General features: G+C 30.4%; 1 pseudogene; it reads left to right on the forward strand.

Moving 5' to 3' along the window:
* Positions 1–2573: 2573 nt before the first annotated feature.
* LOC120206015 lies at positions 2574–5390 on the forward strand (annotated as a pseudogene).
* The last annotated feature ends 596 nt before the right edge of the window (positions 5391–5986 follow it).

Here is a 5986-nt window from a genome sequence, read left to right on the forward strand (position 1 = left end):
TAAAATATTTTTTTATTAATGTATATCTTATTAAATCTAGATTAATCAATCAATAAATTAAATATTTTAATAGTAAATTAATAAAATTTAAAATTTTCAAGGCAATTTAAATCCTTCAACCTTATTTCTTCAATTTTATCCCTAATATTTTTTAATGATTTGGGGGTATTATTGGAATACTCAAAAGTTTGGAAATCAATTTGGAATGAGAGTTATGATATGGGATGAAATTGAAGTGTTCAAAAGTTTATGCACCAATTTAAAATAAGAGCCATAGTTTAGAGATTAATTTGAAATATTTAAAAGTTTAGGATAAATTTAAAATGCAAATCATATTATAAAGATGAAATTAGAATATTTAAAAGGTTTAGAGACTAATTTAAATGAATGACATATTTTAGAGATGTGTGGTGCAATTAACTCTTTCAACTTATATTTGTCTTTTATATATATATATATATATATAGTTTTTTCTAGGTTAACTACTAGTTGATCACTTATGTTTATGTTTTATTCACTTTTTCTCACTAATTTTTTTTAAAATATAATATAGGGTAACTTTCGTTTTTATTTAATTAAAATGTGGTCAGTACTAATTTTTGTTAGTAGTTGACAGGTTAGGTGACGTGACAGTTAAATATTTTAGTATAATCACACATTTGGTCATTATTATTGATATATTCTCTCAATTTAATCATATTTTAAATAAATTAAAATAAATTTAGATGTGGTCACCATTCGGTTGGGTTCCAATCAAGGCCGACTCCTTTGAGAAGCTTGAGAAGGTTTGAATTATTATTATTCCTCTTTATTTTAACGCTTTCCATAATAAAATTCTTTGTTTCTGAATATCAGAAATTGAAATCTTCAAATAGTTATTTTAAAAATGAATTATTCTTCAAACAAAACATTTTTTAAATTAAGAAAATCTTAAATTTCTTCTGTTGTTTTAAGCACGTTAATGATAATCTAATAGGGAAGTTTAATCCCATGCCTGTATAATTCAAAATATAAACTTCGACCTTGTTCTGCTTAAAGCGACTCTTATAATTAAAATAATAATATTTTAAACCATCTTATTGGTGGAAAATGAATATATTAAATTAAAATAAAGTTAGTCCTCCAACCGAATGGTGACATGTGGCGTCATTCGATTGGAGGATTAAATTTATTTTAATTTATTAAAAGTACGACTAAATTGAGAGAATATATAAATAACAATGACCAAATATGTGGTTATACCAAAATACCACATCACCTAATATGTTAACTGTTTGGTGCAGTTAACCCATGATGACTACATCTTAATTAAATAAAAACGAAAGTGATGATATATTAATTAAATAAAAATAAAAGTGACCATATATTATATTTTTTGAGATCAATGAAAAAAATAGATAAAATACAAACATAAGTGATCAACCATGTAATTAACTTTTTTTTTCTAATCAATTATATTAAGTGAGTGTAAATCAAGTATAAGGGGAACCAATCATGTCCCGCTGCAATAACTCTTACATATATGTAGAAATAACAATGAGGCGTTATTACGTTAAAAACCCTAAATTATTATTTTTTAGAAAAATAACCCTAAATTATTATTTTTTTGAAAAAATAACCCTAAACAGTATTTTCTAGAAAAATAACTCCAATTAGTCTTTATTTTTTTTAGAAAAATGACTATCAAATCTCGCATTTTCTAAAAAGCGATTATTATCTCGCGTTTTACGAAATACGGGTTCTATGTATATACAATATCCTTTATCCATAAATTAATGAAGTTATATAAAAAGTTAATGGATTTAACCTTTTTCAAAAAGTATTTTGTAAAATACGATGTAGTCATACATGGACAATTTGGATTTTATTTTTCTAAATAATATTATTTGATGTCTGGAATTTTAACTTTATTACGAGTCTATTTTCCACGTAATTTTATAAGTTTATGAAGGTAAAAAATATATAAGAGAAAATATATTTTTATCTCAAGTCAAGTCGAATCAAATTTATTTTTATTTTTATAAAAATTTAATCTCATAAAAATTTATCGAATCAAATTAAAATTTATCATATCTAAATCTCATACTCATCATTACCTATAATGTCAAACAACCAAGTCCAATAAACAAAACACTTAACATAAAATAAGAAAAATAAGGGAAAGCCCTTATTTTTCTAATATTATTAGAGATTTTCTCATCAAACTCAAAAAATATTAAGATATATATCATATAACATCGTTCAAGCGATTTCAGTTATTAAAATGATGACTTTTATTCTTAGAGGTCTTAGGATCGAGAACAATACTTGTAGAGTGTTTGAACGTTCATTGTTAAATGACTGAAAATCTTTCGAATGTCTATGGGAGATTTGACATTGATTAAAATTTCAATTTTTAATAGTCATGACTAAATTAAAAAGATATTTATTAAAATGAAAGAATCCTAATAGCTTGATGACTAACTGAGAAATTTACCCTAAACTTATTACAAATTAGTATCATATTAGAAAGTCTTCCATCTTTCTCTACTCTACGGCTCTACGCGGTTCAAAGAAATCTCTACGTATTCCCGGAAAAATAAAAAAAGGGAAAAGAAAATCTCCCCAGATTTCTAAAACGATTCGCTTTTGCTTTATTTGTTTGTTGGTGGTTTCGAATTCTGGGTCTCATCACCTTCTCTGCAATATCGCCTTTTTTTTCTTCCATGTATGGTCTCTCTCAGGTAACATCTCAACTAACGCTCGTGACTCATTCATCAAATTCTAATTGTTAATTTGTTTTCTTGTTTTCTTGTTGCTTTTGCTTCAAGCTTGTTTCTTTTGTGATTTCTTTTTTCATTTCATCTTTTGTAAGAAAATTAGAAAGAAAAAAGTTTTGATTGTGATTACAGTAAGACTGTTTAGCGACCTTTCAAATGGTCGATTTTTTCCAACCAATAATAGAATCGCAGAGGGTTTCTTTTCTTATCAATTTTTAGTTTAGTTTTCGTTTTAATCGTGGATTTTGTTGAATACAGGAGCTTTGCGTTGCTAATTCTGGATATTGGTGATGTTTGTTTTCTTTTTTCAATTTGAAGCTGAAATGGAATGATATACAGTTTATTGTTGAGAACAAAGTGTTTTGATTGATCGAAATTTGGAGAATTTAGGGGTTTGAATTGGGTTTTTTTGTTGTTGTTGGGATTTTTAGCAGTCTACATTGAAACAGCTGACATCTTTGACTGGGTTTTCTTTTATTGACTGGGAAATTGAGAATCTATTTTAGTTTAGTTTTCGTTTTAATCGTGGATTTTGTTGAATACAGGAGCTTTGCGTTGCTAATTCTGGATATTGGTGATGTTTGTTTTCTTTTTTCAATTTGAAGCTGAAATGGAATGATATACAGTTTATTGTTGGAGAACAAAGTGTTTTGATTGATCGAAATTTGGAGAATTTAGGGGTTTGAATTGGGTTTTTTTGTTGTTGTTGGGATTTTTAGCAGTCTACATTGAAACAGCTGACATCTTTGACTGGGTTTTCTTTTATTGACTGGGAAATTGAGAATCTTGAACTAGAGCCTCTTGGCAAGTAATAGATCCTGGTTAATAAGGGGATAACAATCTTCGATTGAAAACGATATAAGGGTAGTCAAAGGTTTGTTCTTTGGAGTGATATTGATTGTTGGAGTGAGGATGTTCGTCTCTAAGGTCTGAGAGTTCAATTTATAGGGCAACTTTTGGAGTTGGTTGACATTTGATTGCTGGGAACCAACTTTAGGGTGTTTCAGATTACATATACTGGGATTTTGGTATGGATGAGAATCAGGGCAGCTCAAGTTCGCTCCCTCCTTTCATTGCAAAGACATATGAGATGGTGGATGATCCTTCTACGGATTCTATTGTGTCTTGGAGTGCAAATGATAAGAGTTTCATTGTATGGAATCCGCTCGAGTTTGCAAGGGAATTACTTCCCAGATTCTTCAAGCACAATAACTTTTCTAGCTTTATCAGACAGCTTAATACATATGTGAGCCGCTTTTTTTTTGTTCTTCCCCATACTTTCCACTCGATTACACTTTTGTTTCTTACAGCTTGAATCAAGTTTTTTTCCCATATTTTGGCAGGGTTTCAGGAAAACTGATCCCGAGCAGTGGGAGTTTGCAAATGAGGATTTCATAAGAGGTCAGCCCCATCTTCTGAAAAAACATATACAGACGTAAACCGGTTCATAGCCATTCCATGCAGAATCATGTAGGCCAAGGTGCTTCGTTAACAGAAGCAGAGAGACAGAATCTAAGGGATGGGATTGAGAGACTTAAGAATGAAAAAGAGTCGCTTGCTTTGGAGTTGCAGAGGCATGAACAGGCGCGGCAAGGATTTCAGATGCAACTGCAGCTTCTGAGGGAGCGTTTACAAAGTATGGAACAGCGGCAGCGAATAATGATGTCTTCTGTGGCTCGAGTCTTGCAGGAAGCAGGACTTGCCATAAACCTGACACCGCAATTGGAGACTAATGACAAAAAGAGAAGGTTGTCTAGAATTGCTTACTTATATGATGAAGCCGGGATTGAAGAGAGTCAGACAAGCAATTCCCTAATTGCTAGAGAAAATGCAAATAGCAGATCCTTGTCCAACATGGAGCCATTTGAACAATTAGAGTCATCAATGGTGTTTTTGGGAGAACGTGGTACATGATTTTGGTCAAAATAACATTCGACGCAATTCAAACCTTGTATTGGATGAATCAACAAGTTGTGAAGAAACTCCATCAATATCTTGCATGCAGCTTAGTATTGATGCTCGACCTAAATCCCCCAGGATCGACATGAACTTTGAGCCTGCCCCCGTTGTTACTTCTGAGCCTATTACAGCAAAGGAACAAGTTGCAGGAACTACTGAGTCTGCAAAAGCTGCGATTAACGATGTATTCTGGGAACAATTTTTGACCGAAAATCCAGGTTCGACTGATACTCAGGAAGTTCAGTCGGAAAGAAAAGATTTCGATGCTCAAAAGAATGAAAGCAACCCAGGTGATCACAGCAGATTTTGGTGGAATATGAAGAATGTAAATAACCTTGCAGAACAGATGGGGCATCTGACTCCTGCAGAGAGAACTTGATATTGGTTGATTATTTTCAGATGTATTAAATCTAGGTATGATTGGTTTCATGTGGTAGTAAGTAGTTAACTTATGTTTGAGTTCATCATCTCAAGCATGTCATTAACCTTCTCATGTTCATTTGTTTTTAGGTGCTATTATAGTGATTTACATGACTTTTCCCTGTCTGCTTCAATATAGTTCAGATTCACATATTTTTAGAGAATCAATACCGATTTTAGTGTATTTGCAAAGTTGTTTTGCTACTATATTTCATGGCATATGTGATGAGTATCCTGTTGCCTGCATCATGGTAGGGTGAGCATTTGATAGGATAGAATCAAAATTTTTAAATTATTCGAGTTAATGAATCTTATTTTATAATTTAAATTTTGTTTGAAATCCGAACGTTTTTCTATAATCATAATATATATACATATATCGTGCAAAGTTAAGAGTATTGATTTAAACTTGAAAATCAATCCATTAATTATTAAAATTTTTAAGTTATTCCAATTATATTTTATAACTTTACTTAAATTTAAATATTTTTTGAGATGTATTGAATTTATAAAATTACGATTTAAGTTGAATTAAATTAAGTATTTTTTAGTTGAATTGAATTAAAAGAAAAAATAATCTTTTGAATCGGATTTTGTTCACCTGTCCAAACAATATCAGTGCAATGATGCTTGATGACATGTACATAATTGCCACTAAATCTAACATACAAGTGATTACTTTGATCTCCAGAAAGTTCCCCATTGTCTACATCACTTGTAAAATGGAACAAGAAAATTGTTGGTTCTAAACAAAATCAAGTCTTTTCCAGTATTATTGGATCATTGTGATCTAATTCAGTGGGATTATATATATATATATATAAGATCAAGCTAATTAAACAGTACAC

The sequence above is a fragment of the Hibiscus syriacus genome, unplaced genomic scaffold, assembly GCF_006381635.1.
Source record: "Hibiscus syriacus cultivar Baekdansim isolate YM2019G1 unplaced genomic scaffold, ASM638163v2 tig00013285_pilon, whole genome shotgun sequence".
NCBI lineage: Eukaryota > Viridiplantae > Streptophyta > Magnoliopsida > Malvales > Malvaceae > Hibiscus > Hibiscus syriacus.